This window comes from Melozone crissalis, unplaced genomic scaffold (assembly GCF_028551555.1).
Source record: "Melozone crissalis strain CALT ecotype California unplaced genomic scaffold, PUWL_Pcris_2 ptg000013l_1, whole genome shotgun sequence".
Taxonomy (NCBI): domain Eukaryota; kingdom Metazoa; phylum Chordata; class Aves; order Passeriformes; family Passerellidae; genus Melozone; species Melozone crissalis.
Genome location: NW_026535791.1, coordinates 60258469 through 60283776, shown reverse-complemented (window position 1 = coordinate 60283776; position 25308 = coordinate 60258469). Strand labels below are relative to the sequence as shown.

General features: G+C 39.4%; 1 protein-coding gene across 3 annotated transcripts in view; it reads left to right on the top strand.

Annotated features, from left to right (window-relative positions):
• Positions 1 to 25308, top strand: part of SH3KBP1 (SH3 domain containing kinase binding protein 1) — a 211984-nt gene that overhangs the window by 80272 nt on the left and 106404 nt on the right. The gene's annotated exons all lie outside the window — the stretch shown is intronic.

Sequence of the window (25308 nt, the reverse complement as noted above, 5' to 3'; positions counted from 1 at the left end):
TGTGGCCAATCTCCTTGTGGAAAGTGTTGCCATATTGAAAAGGGAGCCGTAAGTGCCATGGGTGTTGCTTTCTTCAAGTGTTCTTGTCCTGGGATTTTTATTAAATCCTAACTCAATCTGTTTACTGATCACAGAATATGACCTGAAAGACATGAAAAAGGGGACAGGATGTTTGTGTTTGGTTCATTGGTTGGTTTGTTTTCTTGTGTTCTCTTTGTTGTTAGGAAGTGAGTAGGACAGGGGTGCATCTAGAGGTCTTTAGCCACTGTTCAGCAGTGAAAGTGATAGGCTGTATTATTTATTTGCTTGGTCAATGTAATCCTGCTGCTTGTAACTTAAGAGCAGATCCAGTGATGTGGGAGTGAAGCATTCTGTGCTGCTGCATTGTTTTTATTACCAAGATGATGAAAATAATGCTATTCTACTGCTGTGGTGTTATATTGTGTAGTTTTACTACTTAACTTGGTTGGCCTAATTTAAGTGTCAGCACTTTAGCAAGCATTTACATTTTGAGGAGCGGAATCTTGGCCTCTTGGGCTTCTGGCTTGTAGAGAGTTTTTCCTTGAGTAATATTGACAAGTGTCCAACAGTGGTATTCAAGGAAAATAGCTAAGTTATTTGTAAGAAACATCTAAGTAACTAAGAGGAAAACAATGAATTTCTCAACTAAAAAGATATTTAGGATCCAACTTTATATCCTGTTTGTTTCATGCTAATTATTTCTAAGTACTGGATTGAAATTAGGAGTTCTAATAATAAAATCAGTGTAAATTGAAATAAGTGGCTGCATAATGTTTATTTGCTGACTGAGGTTAAACCACGACAGTAATGGGTGTTGGATTACACATGTAGCATAGGAACAAATTAAAGTTGGTGTAACTCCACCAGCAGTAGCCTACCTGGATTATTACTTCCATTACATAGTGAGAGTTACAACTGGTTGTACGTCACCGTTTGTGAATCACTCAGGTTTTTGTTACAAAGGCCAAGAGGAGATGGAAGGATTTGATTTTTTTCTCCTTTTCACTGTGGGCAGTAAAACCAGAATATGTCTTATCCTTTAATGTTTCTTGTTGACCACAGATATTAGTGACTTAATGGAAAAAAACAGTAGTGACCACTTCTGTGGTGGACATAATTTAGTTTAGGAAATGCTATGGAACTCTTGCTAAATCACTAACTGTTGGCCAAATTACCACATTTATCTTCCTAGGTCAGGTATTTTAATATGTATTGCTTTTTCAGATAGGCAGGGCTTTATTTTTTCTGATTTATTGCAGTGGCTTATCCAGATTTATGAGTAACTTCCATGTATTCTGGGTGGCTCTGCCTTAGGCTGCCTATTGGCAAAACCTGGTTTATACTTGCCTCATTAAGATGTTGAGATCTGCTCCAACATAGTAGAGATGGCAATTAACATCCAGGAAATGGAGCATTTTAATTTAGCACTGCAGTGTGCTCATTCTTCACCTCTGAAAGGCTCAGGAAAGGACCATTTGCTGGAGTGTGGGGATGGGGTTTGGGAAGCATGATGGCCTCGTGCTTTCCCTGGCTGCTCCCAGGGCTGCAGCAGCTCTGGGCTGGTTTGATGGTGCTTCAGGTGCTGCAGTGCCAGCCCTGTCCATTCCCTTTTCTTTCAGGTGCTGAAGTGCCAGCCCTGTCTATTCCCTTTTCTGGGGACAAAGGCTGTGGCACTGAGGCACCTGTCTGTAGCTGCAGGAATGTCAGATGTTGGTTGGCTTGCAAAAAGTTGCAAAACTGGAACTGATAAACTGTATTTTGTAAGTAAACTAACAACAATTGTTATATGAGTAAACGTCTTTGAGGCAAAGATATATTGCCTTGTCAGATATATTTGTTTTCTATAAACTGTAATTGCAGGCTGCATTGAGCCAGCAAATCTGGAACAGCTTATCACGTGTTACATGCTCTTAATCAAAGCCAAATACTGAGAGCAAGGAAAGTTTTTTCTAGTTCTCTTGAGAATTATTTAATTTACCTTCCAGCCTACATTTAAATAATAGAGAGCATTTGCACGCAATGCTAAAAGGGAAGTTTTGTGTAAATAGGTTTGCTGATATAATAGGTTTAATTGAGGAATAAATAACAAGTCTGTTGTATGCAAAACTGAGATTAAAGACCATTTTTGTAAATTAGAGAAATGGGAAAAGTATTTTGCAAGAAAAATGCTTCATCATTTTATTCAATAGTTTTTTTTATTATTGGGATATAAAAAGGCACTCTGTTTATTAAAAGCACAGGCAGTTGGCTTCTCAGCATATGAGTGTGTTGACTCAATCTTTTATTAAATAATCTATGTAAGCTATGATTCTGGTAATATTTTTCAACAGAAAGGCAAACTTCAAAATCTTTTTCATAAAATATTTTACTACCAAGAAGTGGAAGTGGCTGCCTTCATCACGCTTGATGAGGTGTCTGACCCTCAGTATGCTCAGCTTTGGTTTTCCTTTCTAACACAGTAAGTTTGAAGGCATTGATCTTTTGTTGGATTATTCTTCTGCTGTTTACACATTCAGGCCCTCTCCACAGACAGGCTTTGGTGTTCCCTTGCAAATACTGCCAGCTTCAGAGAAATTATTGCTAGCAGGGAAAAAATCCCTTTCATTTCTAAGATCAGCTAATTGGTGTATAATCAGTACACAGTTTACACAAATATGCTCAAGAACATACTGCTCAGCCTATTAAGGTTAAAATATGCATGCAACATATGACACCAACCCAAAACGAGACATAAAAAATTAATGGCACAGGAAACTCGAATGTGGAAAATATTTATTCTTTGGGTTTAAATACCATATCTGCATATGCATATGTAGTGTTTCAGATGATACACATTTCCTTTAAAAGTACTGGTTTTTGAAAATAAGGGTGGAAATTATCCCAGTATTTAGGTGAGCTACACTGCCCTGGAAGTCAATGCTTTCAGTTCAGAGAGGCAGGAAAAGACACCAGACTGTGCTGGACACGTGGGTGTGACATTGACATGATTTTTTTTGTGGCTGGAAGAAACATCTTGGTGCTGTCTTGGCAGGAGTGGAATGGGTGCTCACTCATTCTTTTCAAGCACATTTTGTTTATGAGTTCAATTTAAATAATGAGTTGAGATATATAAAATCTAAATTTATTTTCCTGAATTATGGTTATTTGCTACTCTGGTATTCAGTTAAGGTTTCATAATCTATCCAGGTTCCAGTATCTCATTCCAGGAGATAATTTCTTTTCTTTTATTTACTGTGCAGTGTCCTCCATATTTTTTTAATCCTAATTGCTTACCCTTTCTTTTCAATTACTCCTTTCTTGTAGTCTTCAAAATGCATGAACGCAGAGCCCTGACTTAGTTTCTGCAATTTCAAATTGTTGGATCCATCCACTGGTGTGGCATGCTAGTATCATGAGGCTCTGTGCAGGAACAGCCTATAGAAACAAGGAGTCACTCTGGGTTTGGAGTGAAATCCCAGGTTAATTCTGTCCTCTGGGCATCTGTTTGCCTCAGTGGCTCTCTTGTGTGTCAGATATTTAGCTCTGGGAATCCCATTTATGGACCATGCTGGGAAACCCTAAACAAAAACACAGCCACAGCATCAAGGAGCTGACTGTATACACATCTCTGTGTGTATCTATTAAACAAGGTAACAGAGAACTAAAAAAAAAAGAGTAATGCAAGAGAAGAGACGATGCCATATTTGGGCAATTGCCAGCTGTCTGAGCACACTTGTTTCAATAAAATATTTAGATCTGGATCTGCATTTGGAAACATTTGGGAGGTTGGTATGGAGAAAATTGGGACAATGGTTTAGAATTTAGTTTTTTCCTGTTGGATGCTGGACAGGACAGAGAAGAGGCAGAAGATGACCTTTTCATATGGAGCCTAAAGAGATGTGGGAGAGCAGTCCCTGCTGAGCATTCCCAGCAGCTTCCAGATGAAACAGAGGGAGGTAGTTATGGAAACAGATCTGGGCTGGTTATTTTTATTTAAGCTAGACCCAGAATTATATCTGTATCAATGAAAAAGCAGAGGGAAGTGAATTTTTAAGGAAGAGAGTGAGAGAGAACAAGAGAAGTGGTGGAACAGGGCTACAGGGAGTGTTGAAAGAGTAAGGAGAAGAAAGTATTTTTGCAAGTAATTTATGCACGTACTCAAAAATCCTGCAAAATGCTGTTGAGGAACAGTGTGGAGAGTGGCAGCTTCTTTTTCATGAACACTGAAAAACTTTTGTCTAATCGGTTAAAGGATTTTTTTTCATTTCTAAGAGCTTTGCAATACATTTTACATGCCTGAAGTATAAAACTGTCAGGTATATAATTTATCATTTGTACGAGCCATTTGCAAACTCACTTTATCACAATATGTGATAACTGTCCACAAGGTGCTAGTCAAGACCAAACATGTTGTCAAACTCAGGTACAAAATGTTTTTCTATTTAAATTTTCATTGAAATCTCCTTTAAAGAATGCAAAAGGCAATAAAATATTCTGGTTGTTGAAGTAACAACAGCAATGAAACCTCCTCTTGTCTCAAAACTACCTTTGCCCACCACAAAAGTGGATGTTGATTTTTCCACGAGGTTCTGCAGATAAATGTCTCCCTGCAGGCAGCAGTTCTGTCCCTCTCAGTGCTGCTGGATAATTCACCTGGCACCCAGCAAGGCCTTGCTGCCCTTGAGGTCTGTCCCTGACCTTTCTCCTCTAGACTGAGCTGTGTCTGTCTCCTTTAGCCTTTCATCTGGGTGGTGTGGGATTTTTGAGGAAAACATGGCTAACTTGATTTGAAAATTAGCAGATCAACCTTTCTCCTCTGTCCCTTCTCGCCTGTAATTAAGGAATAGCAGAAGATGAGCAGGGTGGTTCGGCAGATGCCGAGATGTGGAGCAAGACTTTGGGATCTCTGTGTATTTCCCAGTGCCAAGACACATCTGGCAGCTGTGATAGGAGAGAGTTGGATTTCTTATTCTGTGATAGAGACAATGAAGGCAGAGGAGAAATGCAGGGATACTGTTGTGGAACATAGAACAAAACCCTATCTGGACTGAATTTTGGGGCCAAGAGAATATACTTTGACTGTGCAAGTTTACTTTGACTGTGCAAGTTAATATATTTTCCACGAACTCTGAAACTTTGCAGGTGTACTTTAAACTGGGTCAGTAAGACATTTTTTGTTGTTCCTTCCGTTATCTTGATGAATTTGTAACTGCTAAGTTAAATATGTGACTGTAAATGTGCAAGCACACTGACAGGCAGATCTTAAGTTCAGAGTTCCTTCACCTTTGCTTGATGGGGTGGTGCTGTGCTGATTTTGAGGAGACAGAGAGCTGGTGTTAGCCTTTCCTGTGGGCTGGAGCTGGGGCTGTGCAGCTGTTTACATCCTCCCCCCATGGCTTGTAGATAAGAGTAAGCTGTGCTATGTAAATTACAGCACTAATCAGCATCCTGAGGTAGCTGAAGGTCTCTGGCTCCTGGACAACCATAAAATCCTTTGGATGATTTCTGGGGTTGTAGGCGAGAAGAAGGGCCTGTCAACAGCTTCCTTGGGTCTCCTTCAACTTGCAGTGTCATGCAACATGAATTGAAGGCCTAAATAATTTGGATAAATGATTGATATTAGAATTTCTTTTTTCACCCATTAAGCCCCCCCGTAAAAAAGATTTTTGGATGTAGGTGAAAGTTTAATGTAAACATATACCTTTGTATTTTTTTAAATAAAAGCTCCATACTTGTGCTGTCTGCATTGCATCAAGAGACTTATTCTGCTGCTGTTAAGGACACCTGTTGTTTTCTGTCTACTAGGACCAGCAGGAAACTATAATTATTGTTCAAGACCTTCCTCTTCTGATGGAATGGTGTTTTCAAACCCAGGTTGGAACAAACTTCTGCAGAAAGTGGCTAGAATGTACATAGCAAAAAGGACCTGTGGCTGCTGGTAGGAAGGAACATCACTGTTTAGGTGGTTTAGGAGAGCTGGGCAGAGTTCTGCTCAGGAGTGTGCTGTCCTAGGAACCTCTGAGCCAGCTTCTTGTGGGGGTCTGGACAGCAGTGTGTGTCTGGGGAGGGCTTTAACTCTGAATGCATTTTGCAGAGGCATTTTTCACCTCTGCTTTTGCCCTGCTCCCTTTCCTACGTGCATACATGCAATCTCTAGAGTGGTTTAAGCAAAGCTTTGCTGTTCTCTGCAAGTAGTACTGTTTATTTAGCAATAAACAGTATGAAAGCAATGCCCATCAGGCACATTGTTCAGGCTCTTTTATGATGCATGATAGATTCTATGAAACATTTTACTTTCAGGAATTGATACATGCTTTAAAACCAGTCTTCTAATAAAGCACCATGCCTGGAATAAGCTTGCTACTGCATTCATTTTAATTATTTTTCACACACTATATGGAATACTTTGATTCATTGGGTTAAAAGCCCCTGAAATTAGGGGAATTTGCTTTGCTATAACTAGATTTGAAAAACACATGTGGGTATCAGACGGTGCTAACAATGCATCACCTGGATTTTCCTGAGTAAGATGGTGTTTTTAGCTATTTGGGCGTTCGGGTTTTGAATTCCTGTATTATGTAGGTGCAGTAACTCCAATAACAAGATAGTTTGCCTGCAAAGGTATATTTCTAGTTTCTGCTGGTTTGAAGTTTCCCAAATTTTATTCATTGAGTGCTTCATACATGTTTTATCTCATTTCAGAATTTTCTTCTTTACAGTCTACGCTACCATTGTCAAGGTGCACACAGCATGGGACCTTGTGCTATTATTAGTCATGTGTTTGATATATAGCACCATTTGCCCTGTTTTTATGGTTATGTCACTGTTTTCTAACGTTATTTCACAGTTAAGATGCACCAGTCATTTGCATTAGCTCCTATTCTATATATTTTTGCATTCCCTTTTCAATTATAAATACATGTTTTTGCCTCTTCCTTTCTTGCAGTTAATTTGTAAAATCATCCTCTATAAAAATTCAAAGCATGTTGCTGATGATGGTTAGTTTCCAAGCTCAATGGTAGAGTGGTTGTGCTTGACAAGGGAGTGAAATGTGGAAGTGCTGACAAGTGGCTGATGGCTGATTCTTGGCCCCAAGCACAGGACTGAGATATGAAAGATTATTGCTGTTGTTATTATCTGTCACACAGCAAGAGCCGCTCTTTCCCAACTTCGGCGCTGACTTTATTTAGAAGCAGAAGTGGAGGCTGGGCAGAGTTCCTCGTGGTGAGAAGCAGCTCCCTGCAGATGCCCAAATTAGCTGGGAATGATTGTTGCAGTCAGCAGGGGTGATGTGCCACTGGCATGGTCTCTGTCTGAGCTGCACTGCTCTGGTGAAGCCCTCACGACTTCAGCTTTTACTGCAGGATCTTCTGTGGCTGTGAATTTGTGAATCTGCCACTGTGTTCCACAGACTTCCAGAGAGCACTGGCACCACTGTGACAGCCCAGGATATATCTGCTTTCCCCCAAGAAATAGTTGGCTGCATCAGAATCTGTTTCTGATATTGTTTTGTCTAGGGACCAGATTTTACCAGCTCTCTACCCAGGGAGTACTTAGCCTGGCACTGAAAATATGCTACTCTGGCAATTCTCAGATTAATACCATGCTATTTTGACTTTCCATTAACTCTGTTCATCATAATACTGTTACTTAAAACACAATTTGTTAATATATTTTTTGATTACAGTATGATAATATTTTTATTAATGATGTGTCCAAGCCTGATGCCATTGTTAAGACCTCTTTAAGGATTTCAGGGATTTATTTTATATTTCCAAGCTGGTTGTTCTGTCCTGTACTAACACGTTTCATTACTATACATTTAGTAGCAGATGTACTTTGTTCTGGCTTCTGTTAGACTCCTGTTAGATTCCAGATGTCCCTGATCTATAGAGTCTGGTATCTAGCTCTGCAAAAGCTGCAAGATGCAGTGTCAGCCATTTTTGCTTCATTTTGCAACTGCAGTCATAAGGCTTGGTGTTTTTTAGACCTAGGAATTCTCTGCTAGACTACTGACTCAGCATAGTGTTATCCTAAATTATAAGGGTCACAGTCACTTCTGGGAATTCATAAGAGGTCAGGAAGTCTCCAGGAAATTATTTAATAAAAAAGGTCCAGTGACCTTAAGAAAACCAAAAGATTCAGTCACATGTGTGGCAGTTATCGAACAAGTAGAGTAGTGGAAAACAGAAGTAACAAATGTAAATATTAGCCTGAGGCTGTAGTTTCATGAAGATGTTAAGCTTGCATTGCCACCAAAAAAAAGAGTCATTTTTTCCTTTTTTTGTTCTTCCTATGTTCTGGTACAAATATTTGGCTACATTGTGGGCCAGATGAGGAGAATGATCAAGGTTAGCATTAAACTAGCAAGAGAAAACCTTGTTTTTAATAGCAGGTCTGTTCCTTGCCTACCTCCTCCTACTGCTTCACAAGCACTTGATCTGACAGGATGGCAAGGGGTGTTGCAGGAAATGCAGGAGCAGAAGGATCACTAGTATTGCCTTTTATTTGGTTGCAGGTGAAATAGTTCCAAAAGTCCTGTGAGAGAGTGATGGTTCGTCAAACTTTTTGAAAGCAGGTTCATAGTAATTCAATTAAATCAACTAATAGAGAAAATTGCTCTCTTGTTAGTTTCTATTCTGAATATTGCTCTTCACTTTTCTCTTGTGTTGGGAAGGTACAAGCATTGGTCATTGTCCAGAAAAACCATCATTGCAGTTGCATACTGAATTCTTCTTATGCAGATCCCTTCTTGCCTGCTGATTCTATGGCTTTTAATCACAGAACTGTTTTAGAGATGGATTTCATTGCTGACACAGCTGACTTGAGCCAGAGGCCTATTTATTCACAGCTTTTAAGTTTGAGGAAGTAACTTCTCATTCATGTAGCAGGAGTAATGGAAAAGACAAGAGGAACTCAACAGTTATTTTTAGGAAAAGATAGTGTTTATCCCAGCAAAACTAAAAATGTTGTTGAGACATTACACACTTGAAACCTAGACAGTTGTGGTTTTGTTCTTCCATAATTATTTTAATGTGAAGGAATTTCTCTTAATGCATACTCTACAGCCCTGTCAGCTTCAGTAGTTCTCCACATACATTTTTATATCTATTCAAATTGGCATTTTCCTCTGTGGTATATGAAAAACCACTGTAAAGCTGGAAATCAATAATTCTAGAAAAATAGTAAACCTGATAATGTGCTTTCAAATGCACAAAGAACATTTTGCCCACTTTCACAAATAAAAGTAATATTATTGATCGAAAGCATCAGCATAAGAGCTGACAATAGTTTTGTAGCAGATTGTATGATTCAGAAGGAGAAAGTAGTGAAGGGTGTACAGATGCCATTAAAAAGGCAACTAAATTGGTAAGGTATGAAAGCAGCCTGCCTGCCTTGCCCAGCATCTGGAAAGTGTGGAAATCTCCTGTCTAAGGAAAACAGAACAAAAAATGAAAGGGACAGTAAACTGGAAGGAATTGCTCGGTTCAACCAGCACTCTGGTTTACGTGATGCTGAGGAATCTTAGGCAGAGTTCTGGGACAAATTTTGGATGATGGCCAAGTGCTTTGACCTGGGGAGAGAAGTAGTTTGTGTAATGCTGCTGAGGAGGGAGAAAAGACAAAGATTAGGGAAAGTTTTGGTGGCAGGGTCAGAAGGGGATCTTGCGTGCCATTGCACCCTTGGATAGAATTAGCAGAGTTGTGCAGCTGGATTCCAGGGGTTTGTTAATTTGGCAGGAAGTTTCATCCTTGCACAGATCAGAACTGACATGAAGTCATCCCTACTCACAGTGAGTTGGCAGAAGTGGAAATGGTTGTGGCCCTAGAGGCAGAGCCAAAGGGGATTGAGGTGAGGAGTCATGCAAGTATGACATGCCCAGATGTATCATGGAGTGGGGAAATCTGGGTTAGCTGCTGGATGAGAGACTTGCGGCAAGCAAAGCAGCAGAGGTTTTTGACATAAAGTTCAGTACAGCTTAGGAGTTGGCATTTGGAACAGTGTATTAAGACAGGGTTACTTCTGCACAGAAGCCTTTCAGTGTCTAAGTTAAAATCCGTGAAAACTAGCAAGAAGCTGAAAATACAGGGTAAGAAAACATCACTAGGAAGGTGGTTGGCAATAGATCCCTTGAATAGGAGACAGAATGTTTAGTTTGTTCATTACTTGCAACTTTGAGAATTATGGAAATTAAAGGGCAGACAAGCTTTTATTATGAAGACTGCAAACCCAACCAGCACATGTTCTACAGTCAGGTTGTAGGAAGTTCTGTGCCAAAAACTGGGTAAACAAATGTGAACTCACCATTTCCAGAGAATGGCAGAGTGGTTAAAATCCAGCACATAGGTTTGTTTGAACTATGCCTTTGCTGTGTTTTGGGGCTTTCCCACCATTTGTGTTGTGAAATTCAATGCTTGATGCAAGAGTGAGACACTGCTCAAGTGGTTATTTGAAGTTAATGTTTAGAAACATAATGCAACCTACATTATCTTTGGGACCAAAAACAATTATTGTGGAAATGGACCACTTTCTGGCAGTCTGCAGTGTAAAGGAGACAGACCTTTAGTAGCTATTTCATTATGTAAGGTATTAAAGGTTTTATTAGATTTTCAGCTTTTCACTGTAAACACTGGACCTAACACTGAGAAACTATTGCTATACTGAAGGGTATTGTTTTCCATAAGCAGACAACTGATTACTATGCAATATAGAAAACTATGAGGATTTTATTTTCTTCCTTACTCTTCTTGTTTTTCAAATCCAAAAATGTAGTGTGGGAGACAGAACTGCTTTTGAAATAAAAATTTTACTATGTCCTTGAAGAGGAAAAGACAAATTTGTCATTAAGAGATTCTTCATAAATGGTGTATATCTTCATGAAAACTTAATTGTTAAGGTCCCATAGGAAACTTGTTATAAACCTCATTTCATGATATGAAGGCTCTGATGTTGTTTTCTGAATACATAAATAGGGATTTGCATATTAGAGAAGAGTCCTTGAGATCATAGCACCAAAGACACTGTTGTCCTGTGACATTCTGGAGGTCTTTGCTACTAGCAATTTTATTCTAATTTCTTAATGGAACAAATACTTTTTTAAGAGCATCTGTTTATTCGCCCTATTCCCCTTGATTTTTTGAACCCTCTGCATGAGGTTTCAAAAACCAGCTACAGTTGGCAAAAGGGTGGAGGAACATAATTATTCCATAATTATAGGAACACAATAGTTCTTTTAAATTGAAAGTGGAATAGGGGAATTAGTGCTTCTAAGGGAATGAAAACCTCAGTTCTGAGAGGCAACGGGCAGTGGCCAAGCCACACAGGTGTGCTGGCCAGTCAGCCAGTGCCTGTGCTGCTTTGAAGCAGTCCCAGCATCTACTATCACCTTCCCAGCTGGGCAGGTGTAGGACACAAGTGGAAGCTGGGGCAAGATGTGGTGGGAGCAGGTTGAGGTGATTAGAAGGCATTGGGTGCTGTGGGAGGATGGGTTGTAGGAGAATTGAGACAGTGCTGAAGGCAATCTCATCCCTGAGGAGCTGCAGCTGTACTGATTGCCAAAGAGTAGGAACAGCCCTGCCCTTCACAGGCCACAGCTATGGCCAATAAGGATGGGTGCTATAAAAGAGTGGGTTAGCTGCTCCAGAGGACTTGGAAGTTGTGCTGTGAGGAGGAAGGGTCAGGTGGGTGTGCAAGGGACAAGGAAGGAGTCAGCTGGCCATGCAGAAGAAAGAGAAAAGGAGTCAGTGTTGTGAGTAGCTGCTTGTGGGAATTCACAGAGAGAAGGTATGAAAATTTTACACTAAGATAATAAACTGGTGCCAAACACCAATGCCAACAATTGGTGCCCCATATGGGGATGAGTCCTGACAGGGTGCAAATCCATGGTTCTCCAAGCTTCACTAGTTCTGCTGCTCATGAAAGAATTATTGGATGCCTTTGGATGTCATGTTCTTTGTGCTAAGATGAAATAATTTAATAACATGGAGATGTATGTGGAAGTTTCATGGAGGTGTACATAGAAGTTTCATGTATTTCTAGGCAGATGAAAAAATTCTTTTTTTCACTCACCTTATGTCATCTTTGTCAAAATAAAGAGCAAAAATGAGGAAGTTCATCTTCCTGATTTCTCTATGATGATAAAAATAAACATTTGTTCTGGAGTATTTTTATTACAATGATGGAGGTTTCATTTCACCTTGTATTTCAGCTATCTTAGTGGGAGTCTTACCGGTTAAGAAGAAAGAGACAAAGGTAAAGTGCTAAAGAAAGGCTGTCTGCAATTCCCTAGTGAAATGCCAATCCTCATAGATACAGTTCTGGTATTTTCTTTCTTATCCCAAGTGGCATTTGCTGCAGATAAGATCGTAAGGGAGTTTGTCTCAGCCTGGCAAGCTGAAGGATGGGTTACACTAACATGTGCTTTGTAAACAAGGAAAGGCATCAAATACATGAAATTGGATTTCTGTGGCTTTGCTGACAGCTCACACCTGGTTGCAATAATAAACTCTGCTCTTGGTATCTTTACCTGTCAAAGGCTGGTTCAGAGGAAGGAGAATGCCTCCGAGAAGCTTGGGAGGCTTGGTTGGATTTCAGTAATCAAGCTGTAGACAAGGAAGATTAATGACAGAGAAATAATACAGAGTCATGGGGCATAAGGATTTTAAAGAATAGCCTTAAAACAGGGTGACAGCATAGCTCAGATTGGAAGGCACCTCTGGAAAAGGTCTGGGTCAGCCCTCTGTGCAAGCAGGGACAGCTAGAGCCAGTTGCCCAGGATTGTGTTGTGTTAGGTTTTGATTATCTCAAAGGACAGAGACTCCACAAACTCTCTGAGCAACCTGTGCCAGTGTTTGATCATCCACACAGTAGGAAAACCTAAACAAAACCAGCAAAAATTAAGAAAAATGTTAGCTATATTTCATTAAGCAGAGATCCTGGTCCAGTCCTAGTCTATCAAAATCACTACTTCCCAACTCTTCTGGTTGCTGACCAAATAGAAATATACTGTACAGACAGGAGCCTGTAGTCTTGAATGCTCAGGGCACGAGTTGTAAGTTATTGCAGGTTAAAGCCACACTGTATCCCAGGCTAGTATCTTGAGATGAAAACTTACTACTCTATATTTACTAAAAATGTCATTGTGCCTGGAAAAAAAAAGGACCGGATAAGAGGATAGCAGGAAAGGCTGAGACGAATATGTTGTGGATGGGATTGACAGCACAGGTGAAAAGGTTACCAGGAGTAAGTGTTGCCCATAGTCCATTAGCCCATGCCAGGAGACTTGAAGGTCCAAGCCATGTTGCTATATTGCAGTATTGGGCGCTGCTGCAGTGTCTTCCTCTCTTGCCAGTACTCTCCTTTTAGAGGAGCATCTCAAGCACAGATGGCTCAGGAGACTGTCCTGGTCTGGCCTCAGGAATGCATTGCATCCTTTAACTGGTAACTTCAAACAGAGAAGCTTTTAGAGCTTTATGTGTATTTCTTTTAACACCACACAGCCCCATGCTGGACAGCACTGAAACAATTTAATTTTCAGTTGCCTGTCTTGAAAAATTTACTTGGGTGAATGTGCTATCAGTTCTTTATTTCTCCCTTTCATAGCACAGTAGTCATTTAAAACAGAGGATGCATATATATAGACCAAAGAATAAAGTGATGAGAAATCTGAGTATGTGCAGAGTAACTAAGAGGTAAATCCAGCCCTGGAAATAAGGGCAGGTCACATGAGTAGAGGAAAAAAACCTTAACATAGGCAAAATTGGAAGATAACAGGGATGCCTTTCATAAAGAAGCTGTTGCTGTATCATTTGAAATCAGCAGAGAATCAGTCAGAGGAGAGAAGGCAGATGATGAATGATTCATTTGCTTTCTTCCTCCTTGAGATCCTTTTCTTTGCCAGCTTGAGTTAACAGATGTCTTAAAGATTATGAATTCACAGGAAAAATAATGCAAGACAATGGGCAGCCAAGACAGTATTCTGATAGTCTAAATATTTTGTTCTTCATACGTTATCAGCTATTGAATCTCAAAATCTAGAAAAGCTCTTGTATTAAGGAAGGAATTTGCTCACAAACACTTTGGTTCAATGAGAAATGGTTCTTCTGTATTTGAACTATAATCTCTTTTGTTCACTGTGATCCAGCCTTTGGTTACAGGCAAGTCAACTGGGCCTGGGGAAACATGAAGACTGATTTTCTGTTGTGCTATACATCAAATAAAGTCTTCTTATAGAACTTTGTGATCTTTGGTGAGAGTTAATTTCAAAGGACACTTATCTTTAATGGTATGAAATCTTTCAAGGTTAGCTCAGGGCAGTCTGTTTTCAGCTTCAGTAGGGGACCATCTCTCTGCAGTCACTATTCACTAGGTGGGATTCTTGTATGAATATGCTAATCCCTTTAGGGATGGGAAGTTCCACCCCCCAGGTTTGTGTTGAAGATGCCAAAGAATACTTTAGGAATACCGAGATTTGTTACAATGAAAGTTTTGCAACCTAAAACAAACATGACAGTGTATTCTTTGAGGGTTTCTACATTGAAAACACATTGCATTTACAGTGTGTAGAAGCAGAATAAGATGTGAAGTAATTATTCTGACTCAAAAGGGCTTATTGATATACTCCCTCTTTAAGAGAAAGGCTAGACACATTGGTGAATATCTTGTCATTTATGTGTATCTCTGTGCTAACTGAAGTGAAAACTGAAGGACTGAGGGCTCTGAAGTGGCTGCCAATACTGTGCACTGTTAAATTACCAAGGGGTTGTGTTTGCAGAGCCACTCTGTGCTTGTCTGCAAGCAAACGTGTCACCATGAAGTGCTAAGTTCTGTACTGCAGCCCTGGTCTGCAGTTAGATGGACCCTCTGTCTTCCTCTGTTTCCACACACAAATTTGGCTTTGTTCACTAAGCTGTGTGGAGTTCAGAGGTCTTTTACATGCATACATATCCATTGCAAATGGATTTACAAGAGCATGTTTACACTCAGAGTGAAGGCCAAATGGTCATCAGATTTGCTGTCATTCCGGCTCTGGGTTAAACTTCATCTGCTGGAAAAGGATATAAAACAGTGCTGTGTTTGCTTTAGCCTGTTGCTAGAGAGTCATCATCCTACCTTAGTGCACTCTTTTTTAAGTATAAATGCTTTCTTTGTCTTTATAAAAGGTTTAAATTGCAGTTTTAGTGCAGGCTTCATCTCTCTTACTGGATTGTAAGATACTGAACATCTGTGAGCACCACAGAATGACAAAACTGGGTAAGTGGTCTAAGAGCACTTTTTACTCCAAGAAAAAAAAGTTACTTAAAGGGCTATTTCTGTAAATAAAAAAGCATGAATCATCCTAGATGCAGATGATATTTTTCTTATCAGATATTTTTCTTCCTTCATCATCTGTCTTGCAAGGCAAAAGATAGTGAATTACGCAAAGCCTTAAAAATATTTATATTGATCTTTCCTTGCAGCATAAAGATATCAAGTATCTTTTGTGAGGTATTTGATTTGAAATTTTTCTCTGAGATATGGAGTCATAGACTTGCTTTGGTAATTTTTTCCTCTTAGGTGTTGCTAGGTGTTTAAATAAAGGTTTCTATATTACTGGATTTCATTACTCAGTAATGTAAGCAGCACACAATGAGAGCAGCCAGTATTCATATTAGTTCTCAGGTGTTGGCTTTTGTAGAGATATTTAGACTGATATTAGTAGATAACTTAATATTTACAAATGACTGTATCAGGATATGGGGTGGCTCATAGTAACTGTAAGCAAACATGATACTGCTATTCACAACACAGAAAATAATTCTAGCCCTGAGGACAAATATGAGCATTAGCCTGGAAGTGAAGTTGGCTGTGGCTGCAGCTGTGCTGTGGGAATGCAGCAGAATGCAAGGCATGACTGGAGGTGGCTGGGAAAAGTAATTTGAAATTCCTTGATCACTCAAAGGCTGCCAATGGAATCTGCAGACTTCACCTGTTCCCCTTCTCCTAACAGCACCACAGACTAAATCAGAAAAAGCTGATTAATCTTTGATCTTTTTAAAGCAAGATTTTAGTGGATATTTGTACCTGCAGTAGTGATGAACAGCACGTGAAAAAAGGGCTGTAAAAGGTGTTGATCCCATGGTACTGAGGGGGTCACTGGCTGCTCTCTTACCTGTCAGCATGTCATATTTCAGTTGCTTTTCTGCCAGGGGCTTTCCTGTTTCCCTTCATGTCAAGAAACTTTCTGAGTAAGGCTTTTTCTTGTATTGTTTTGTAGCTTCAACACCTCAAGAGGGGTGTGGTGACACCAGAGTGTGCTTGGGCCTCTAGATAAGAGTGAACACCATACTGAGACATGACAGTGCTTCCAGTGACTAATGGAGCAATTATAAAGTTTGACTATTGCTTTTCATGTAACAAATATAAAAGTCTTTAGAGTAATGAATGATCAGTGGGTTGAGATTGCAGCAAGGTTTTTAGGAAAGCTTTTGTGTTCATAATGCTTAAAAGGAAAGCATTTTTAAATGTTCTTTCAAATTGATGGAATAGAATTGTAGGCTGATTATGCCTATCTCTGGCTGTATAAACAGCTGGAAAATAAGGTTAAAGCTATGACTGTTGTTATCCTACAGTCTTAATCTGTATGTTGAATTCATGCAGAACAGGAAATATGTTACTGGAAAAGTATGTAGTAGTTGTAAATCTTGTGAATAATAAAGCATTAGGAATATATTACAAAAAATTGTGTGCATTAATTTTTTCATACCCTAGCAGTGGTTGCTTTTAGTTATGGAAAAGAAGTTACTAGGGAACATTTTCTTGTACTGACATTTTTAAGCACTGTGATTGATACATGTATTGCTCAAATTCACTCCCATAATTTTCTGCCCTCATAAATAGACTGAATCTCTATCATCCAAGTTTCCTTGTTATTCTAAATTGGTGTGTTTCATTATTGTAAAGACAAAAATGCATCTTTGCAAGATTTAAGGGGCTTTTTTTATTCAGGCAGGAAAACAGAATGGTTAAGGAAGCAATGAGAAAACAACTGGGCCAGTAGGGTGTTGTGTAGTTGTGAAAAAGTGTTTGAGTTGAGCACATTGGGCCTTTTATTGGGCCACTTTGGACCAGGATCTTTTCTTGAGGTTGTAAGATGCTCCATGGTTTTGGTTTTCCATTTATGCTGGATTCATGTTGTTGGTTTAGCATTAATTATTGCAGTCAAGGAAATCCCTTACACTCCAGGTGCTCTGAATGTGCTCAGGAGCAGAGGATTTTGAGGAATAAAGCCTGCTTTTTGAGAGAACTAAAGCTACAAGGCAGTGATGGCAGAATTGAATGTTATACCTTTTGGCATTTTTGATTAAACACTCTTGATAAATTACAGCTTTTTGACTGTATTAAAATCTTTTGGGGAAAAAAAAGTAAGAAGACCAAAAGAACTTGATTTGTTTGTGGCATCTTTTGAAAAAGACACTATATTAAAAAACTAAATTGCTGGCAGCCTTCTTACCATGAGCCATCACTCTTAATATTTCATCAGTTTAGTAAAAATGAATGCTTATAAATGCCACAGAGGCTTGTTTAACTGATGAGAACAACTAAAAATATACGGGAAAAATTCTGTGGCATTCAGAGTTTCTCATGACCAAAAACTGAAAATGCTGCAGAGCTGGCTAGATGCAGGTGTTGCAAAACTGCCTCCTCTTTTTCTCCAACCTTGCCTGAGGTGGCTTTTCTCCCCCTGCTCAGTATGTGTAGGCTGACTTGCCAAAACAGCCTTTTGTTTCTTTTTTTGCATTTGTTGCTCAGTTTTGGAGGATAATGATACACATCTGATCTGCTTGATACAGAAGTGTTTCTCCTCCACTTATGGAGGGAACTACCCTGTGTGGATCCTGTGCTAATGTTAATTTTTGAAGTTGTGGGACAAAGAATGTTAATTTTCACTTTCATTACAGAGGTGCCTTTCAGGAAACCTACCTTCTGCTCAGCCATCACAGAGCTAATGGTGCCTGGTGTGGTAGTGGGCCAGCAGCAGCAAGAAGAATTGATTTATTTCAATTTATCCTATTTGTTTATTGCTGTTCTGGATATATATTCCTGCATTCTTGTCCAGCCTTCAAATACTAAAGTATAGCATAAGATGCCCTTTAAGACAGCAGGTTATTTTGGATTATAGAGTTTTCATGATGGTAGCTGAGAAATAATAACAAATCTGAACACGAGGAGTGCAATTGAGGGCTCCTCCTGGGGCTCTTTCCTCTGAGCAGAGCTGAAGGACAGGTGGTTGTGTAACCCTGCACGCTGAGCTGCAGCGTGTCAGCAGCCCAGGGAGGAGCCCTGCCAAAGCCCAGCTCTCCATGAGGTTTTGAAATGTCATGGCTTAATTGCCACGGGAGCCACATGCCTGAGTGCCCCTGCCCAGGGTCTCAGTGTCCATGGTGCAGAATGAGACCCTTGGTCCCCCCCTGGCTGAGTCATTTTCCCAGTTTGCCAGGGCATCTCTTGGCTTCCTAGTGTTAGCTTTCTAGAATTTAGGATTTGTCTCTGGGCTTGTGTTTCAAGGCAAATTTAATGTAGTTTCCTAGGCTTTAGGAGCACTGCTGAACTGGAAAGTGAAGTGTTTGCTGTTTGTGGATGTGTTACTAATTTTTGTTTAGTTTTGTTTCCTTTAATGGCAAAATGAACAGATTGTAGAGATAGTCTAGAGGAAAATAAAATTCTAGATTACAAAACTGACTGATGTCCTAGATGCCAAATATGAAAAAAGAGTTTTGGTTTTTTTAAGTTGTTGATTTGTTGCATGTGTTCATTTTGTATTAGCTCTCATGACTGCAGCAAGCAGAAAAGTAATTTCTGTATTTTTTGCATCTTTTCAGCATTTCTTGATGCATTTGTTTAATGCATGTTGTTACCTCTTGGAATGAAAATAAAGTGTTGACAGTGGTGGGTTTTTTCCACTGCTAAGAGAGGCTTATCTGAAACTGATCTAACAGAGATCAGAGTAAGACCTGCAATGTAATGTCATTAGAGATTGAAAATCTGTTGAAAAGGATGGATACTCTTAAAATGGAGTAGCACAGTTGTTAGCAGTCTTAAGTAAAAAGTCATCACTTTTTAAAGGTGTTTGTGAATTTTACTCTTTAGGTAAGTTGGCCAGAAGTCAGCTTCAAGACAGCAAGCTGGTAGTAGAAAGCTAATACTTTTGGAGAGTACTGTGTAGGAATCCATGTGGTTTAATTGTAGTGAGGAGAACATAACAAAAACTGATTATGCACAGTGGTTTTGCAATTTAGAGCTATTTTATGTCATTTACTGAATGTTTGAAGTGCTGATGTGTACAGGCAGTTTAAGCTATGTGAATTATGTGATGGAACATACAAAAAGTGGCAAAGATGCAGCAGCAACTCATGTTTGCTTTTGGTTTATTCAGATATTTTCTCTAGAGATCAAGATAAAAAAGCAGCAAAGACCCAAGTAGTTGGCCACTATCTCAAAATTTAGCTAAGGGGATAAAATTTTTTGGGATTCTCCCATGATGTATATACAATGAGAATGGCAAGAGAAAATACCTGTTTGGGCCCTTTGGAAATCTTGTGTTTCTGTACTTGCATTTTTAAACTTGGTCTGTCATCCAAAAAAGAATATTTTGGTTTGTATATGCCTTCTTGTTCTTTAGATACAGATGCTACAGATATCTATTGTCTGCAGTATTTCTTGAAGCTATTTAGATGATGAAGTTTAAGAGGTACAGGTACTAGAATTTGTATATTTGATAAACTACCACATTTTCAGTTCTGCATGTGGTTGAGTTTACTATGTAGTTTAATACTGTATTTTACACTTTCTTTCTTAAAGATAGATTACAAAGTATGTAGCCTGCATGCAAAGTCCTAGGGTTCCTGTTAGTTTGGAGTTGCTTTGTCTAATTTGCTTGTGATGATTTAACTGCATTCTTGATTAAGTTTCAATTCCATTTATGTGCATTTTAAAACTTCCAGATTAAGAAAGAAAAAATGTTGGCAGTGTATGGTTAAACTCTGGAAGGGTCTTTTGAGTTTATTTACAGTTATTTATCTGATATTTCCTTCTGCTTTGGGTTAGGCCTGAGTGATGATCTCAGCCTCACTAGTGTTGTGGTTCTGCCTGTCACATGCACAAGCCTGGCTCCAGCTGTGCATATGGAATTAACTTCTTAGTCAATTTGCAATTTTCTCCTAAAAGCTTTTGACCACTAGTACTATGTTTTTGCTGTAAGTTGCTTCAGTTAATTACTGCTGTTATGCAAAAGAATTATACCCATTAAAAGGCCTGATTACTGCTGCATGTTTTTAACAAAAGAATAAATTAATTGAACAATGAGGCATGCTGTTATTCTGTCAGTGCATATGTGTAAAAATGAGATGGTGTTAAAAAAAGGTGTCCTCCAGCCTTTCAGGTTCCTCACAGACAAATCTTGGCCATAAAATCCAGAGCAGCAGCCAGATGGCTGAAAGTTGGAAGTGTTGCTGTGGAGTCTAGCAAGAGAAAACACTCCTGGGTAACAGTAGAACACTAACACACTCAGAGTAATGCACTACTAGCAGTGATGCCATTCTGCATTGTGGCTTAATTGTGCTTGATGGAGTCCTGCAGTCTCTGTGATTTAGCTGCACATGTCAAAGCAGGGCGATTCCCAGTTCATCTGCCTGTAGAAAAACACAGCAGCTTTACATAACCCATTTGAGAGAGTACTGGAAGCACCTCAGATATTCTGCTTCACCTCACTTCCTTCAGTTTATTTCTCTCTTCTCTGGCATACCAATGCCACAAATTCAAACGAGACCAAAAAACCCAAACTAAACAACCTCCTCCCACAAACAAATCTTCACCCCCACTATGTATTTCCCTACCCAATATTGTCTCCCATCTTACTTCTGTTTTCTGCTAGACAATTCTGTTTTCTGCTAGACCTCAGCAGGTGTTTTTTGTCATCCATCCAAAGCCATTCACCCTTTAACAGCATGTGGGTGAGGAGAGAGTTGGAATTGACATGTCAAACCACAGGTCAGAATTACACTGCCAAAGCCGTCCCGGAAAAGAAGGAAACTGGAACTTGACCATTCTGGAGCCTTCTAAAATCAGAATGGTGTTTTTGCTAGTGGGTGGGGATAAGAGGAGGGAATTCTTGTGTTGTAGAAGATAGTGACAGAGTCCACTAAATTAGAATTTAGTATGACTATGACTTTATTTGAAGTCTTATAACACTATCTTCAATACACTTAAAGTAATAAAAAAAGTTAACATTTTTATGCTGTTTGCTCTTAATTAAGTCATTTTCTTAAAAACAGCTAACTTTTGGAAGGAAGTTTGCAGTCCTACCTTTTTTCTTAATGTGTGCATTTTGATACACGCAGTTGTCGTGGATAACTTGTATTTTGCTTCTGCTTATTGGTAGAAAGGAACTGGCTGAATCAAAGATGGGAAACTCATTTTAGAGTGTTCTCCTTTAAACTGTCTTAAGCCAAGACAAAAATTCAGTTATTTAAAAAAAATGAAAAGGGGATACAGTAAGCACCAAGACTGGCTGTGCAAAGCAGCTGCATATAGGTGCATAGATTAAAATCTATACACATATATGTGTAAAAGTCATCTTTAGTTATGCAATAGTTGCCTTTTATCTTTTTACACATTAGATTTAGAACTAGTTTCTATCTGAATCATATCAAAGCTCAGCTTATCTAGTCAGGAGACACTGACTGAACCAGTTCCCCCCAGTTACGGATACAGCTGTAAAGATGAGAGAATCGAAAGTCAGACTGAGTCTGATGGGCAGATAATGCTGTGTGCAGGAAAATCTGAAATAGAAGACAGGAAATTTCTTCATCTTGTCATTTTTGTCCTCATAGAGCAACAGGATAGGCTACAAAGACATTGGCATCAGGGAAGATTAGACTACAGAAACCACCATATAACCCACTCACACTTGCACATGTCTGTATTAACATTTGTTTCATGACAGAGGTTTTGAGTTAAAAAAAGGGGTAGTTTGGATTTGAGAATTCCAGTTAACTTTGAAATAGTTTACTTCCTATGTTGCTTCTGCTGCTGCTGTGCTTTCCAGCTAATCATGAGCTGTCAGTCTGTGCCCTTGTCTGGGTCTGATGGCAGCACCTAAGTGCCAGTGCGTTTTTTTTTTTTTTTTAGTGTAGCATTGCCTCAGCTCTTGATGCTGCTTACAAAGGTAAGCACTTAATGCCAATGTGCTGTCATTGCCCCTTCTTTCCTGCTAATGCCAGAGGAGCATTTAAATGTATGGAAAGGATGCTCTCTCTTGCATGTTTACAGCTGGAGGAAGCCCCTTTGTGGCCTCCTGCTGTCAGAGGCAAAACCACCGTTTTAAGGATCCGATCAAACACCACCTAGATTACACCACAAATCAGATTTGTGGCCTCAAAGATTTAGTTGTTTCCTTCTCTGTTTCAAAATTCTAAATATAAGTTAATAATTTCCTTTTCCATTTGGCCCAACTTTAGACCTTTCAGTCTGTTCTAGCCACACCAGTAGAAAAAGGGCTGTAGAGCTCATCTCTTATGGAATGGATCTCATCTCTTTTTAAATTTGAAAAACTTAATTATATATACCTGATTTATGTTCTTCTCAAGTGCACCAAGTGTTAGCATGCACATAGGGACCCTCAGCACCTTCTCCTTAAAACCAAAGGTATTCACTGCTGGGTCTGTTGTCTTGCATTAGATCAGAGAGAACAAATAATTGGTGCATAGAATCAACTGATTGGTACCTAGAATCTGTGTATCTTGCTGGCTAGCTACCCCTCACTTAGGTATTCCTTTAGAGAAAGATTTGGAAGGAGAGGGGAGAGCAGTGACACAACCATGAGACTAACAGAGATAAATGCAGACTTTCACTAGATTTTGTATACAGTAATAAAATAACTTTATGGATTGGGAGGGGGAAGGATTCATACAGATGTATTATTAACATCCAGAATTTTGTTTATTTCTTACTCTCAAAAATATTCTCCAAAGAGTCACACAATACTTATTATTAAATAGCATGACAACTGCCATCTGTCACATCAGGAAACATCAGCATATCAGTTGCTATTTGATGCTAGAAATCATAGCAGGAATGCTATTTTTAGGGCAGATAGCCAGCCTCTCTTGCACAATCAAAGAAGCCATCAACATAGAAGGTATTTATTATATTTAAGTTATTTGGAATGCAGTTGTGTAAAGTTGTCAGTTTAGGAGCATTTTAATTTAGATGGTGAAGAATGAGAAGGCATTTTATGTGGAAAAACAGCCAATTTGAGAGAGTTTAGTTACACTGCATTAAGGTATCAATTTTAACATTCAGAAAGCTGCCACTCATCCAGGATTGCAGTGGCAGTGAAAAATATTATCAGAATGCTAAAATCAGTGGATTCCTTTCTATCTTCTTTCTTTAGTTTCAATTACTAGATTAGGGAAAAAACTTGTAACTCTGTAACTTTATCACTATTCACTCTAGAGCAGGATTATGAAGAGACGTTGCAGAACAAAAAGTAGACTCATCATAAAATCCACTTCTGAAATTTAATTTCACATTAAGAACATGCTTGGAATATGTTTACACTTTCAACTTTGATGTTGAGCATTGAGCATGTGTAACAGTCACGAGAAATGGCATAAGAGAAAGCACATTTACTTGTGTAGAGTACCTGTATATATTTGTGTGGATACAAGTATATAAATTATATGAAATAGCATGGTTTATACAATGCACATAGACAAGAGACAAGAGAGTATAGTTAGAGAATTCTGTGTTTTGAATAAATTCTCTTGTCCTACCTTCTGCTCCTCCACCATATTACAACACAGTCATGATTTGCATCAGCAAGTTGTACTTCAGTTAACAGAGGCTAAGCAGCCAGCTTAGCAACTTAATTTAGGGAAGCTCTCTCATCTCACACAACATAATTACATGTAAGCCAGCAGATCTGGCAAACGAACCTCTGGAACAGAGTATTTTCACTAATCTCCCTTGAAACTCTGATGGCAGAAGTGTCAAGTTGGGGTCTTACTCAAAGCTGTGGATTCACAGCCTGGACATCCAAGCTAAAAGAGAAAAATTGCTGTTAACATAATTTCCAGTGTCTGACCGATTATCCAAATTAGCCTGTCTTAACCTTACTAACTCAATTGCAATGGTTTTCCTTCTATTTTCTTTAACCTAGCATTAGTGCACCTTACAAATACATGTGTGCACAGACACACACACACACACACACACATATATATATATATATATATAAAATATCTCTCTCTCTCTATATATATATCTGTGTGGTATATAAGTGTGAGTTCCTGCCTGGTGCAGCAGGAATATCTCTGTGACTGCCCCACCTCCCTGGTGCCTTGGCATAACGGGCGTGAGGCTCTGCAAGTGGAACTGGACAATGGTGACAATGGTGCATCTGCCTTGGCAATGTCACCAAGGTGATGTCAGCCTATGCCCTTTGTTCAAACTGATACCATAAAAAACAAGAAAGGCAGGCCACCATTGTGGAAGACTGTTTTCTGAAGGAAAGAGAGATCCTGATGTGCCAACAGGACCCACTTCTTTGGGAACTCTGCAGTCTCCCTGGGGCCAGGGTTGAAGGTGTGGGTGGAAAGGCTCCTACCCTAGTACAGCCCTCAGGTTATTGTCCATTATTGATTTCTCAGGTAGGCAGTGATAAAGTTGCAGCTAGCAGACTAAGGGAAATCTTGGGGTTGATTATGCAGGGCCATGGGACACCTGCTTAAGGCATCAGGAGCACAAGCAGAATTTTTCTCTGTCCTTCCAGTCACAGGCAATGAGGATGCAAGAAGACACATGAGCTGATCAATGTCTTGCTCTGAGCCCTTCCCTACTAGAAAGACATTGAGGGGCTGGAGTGTGTCCAGAGAAGGGAACAGAGCTGGGGAAGCATCTGGAGCATGAATCCAATGAGGAGCAGCTGAGGGACCTGGGATTGATTAGCCTGGAGAAAAGGAGTCTGAGGAGGGACTTCACCACTCTCTATAATTATCTGAAAGGTGTTTGCAGTGAGGTAGGAGTTGGGCTCTTCTCCTAGTGACAAGTGACAGGATGAGAGAAAATGGCCTCAAGTTGTGCCAAGGGACATTTAGATTGGATATTAGGAAAAATTCCTCCACAGAAAGTGTTGTCAATCATTGGAGCAGGTTGCCCAGGGAAGTGGTGTAGTCACAATTCCTGGAGGTATTTAGAAGGAGTTATTTAGTATGGAATTTAGGGATGTGGTTTAGAGGTGGACTTGGGAGTGCTGTGTTAACAGTTGAA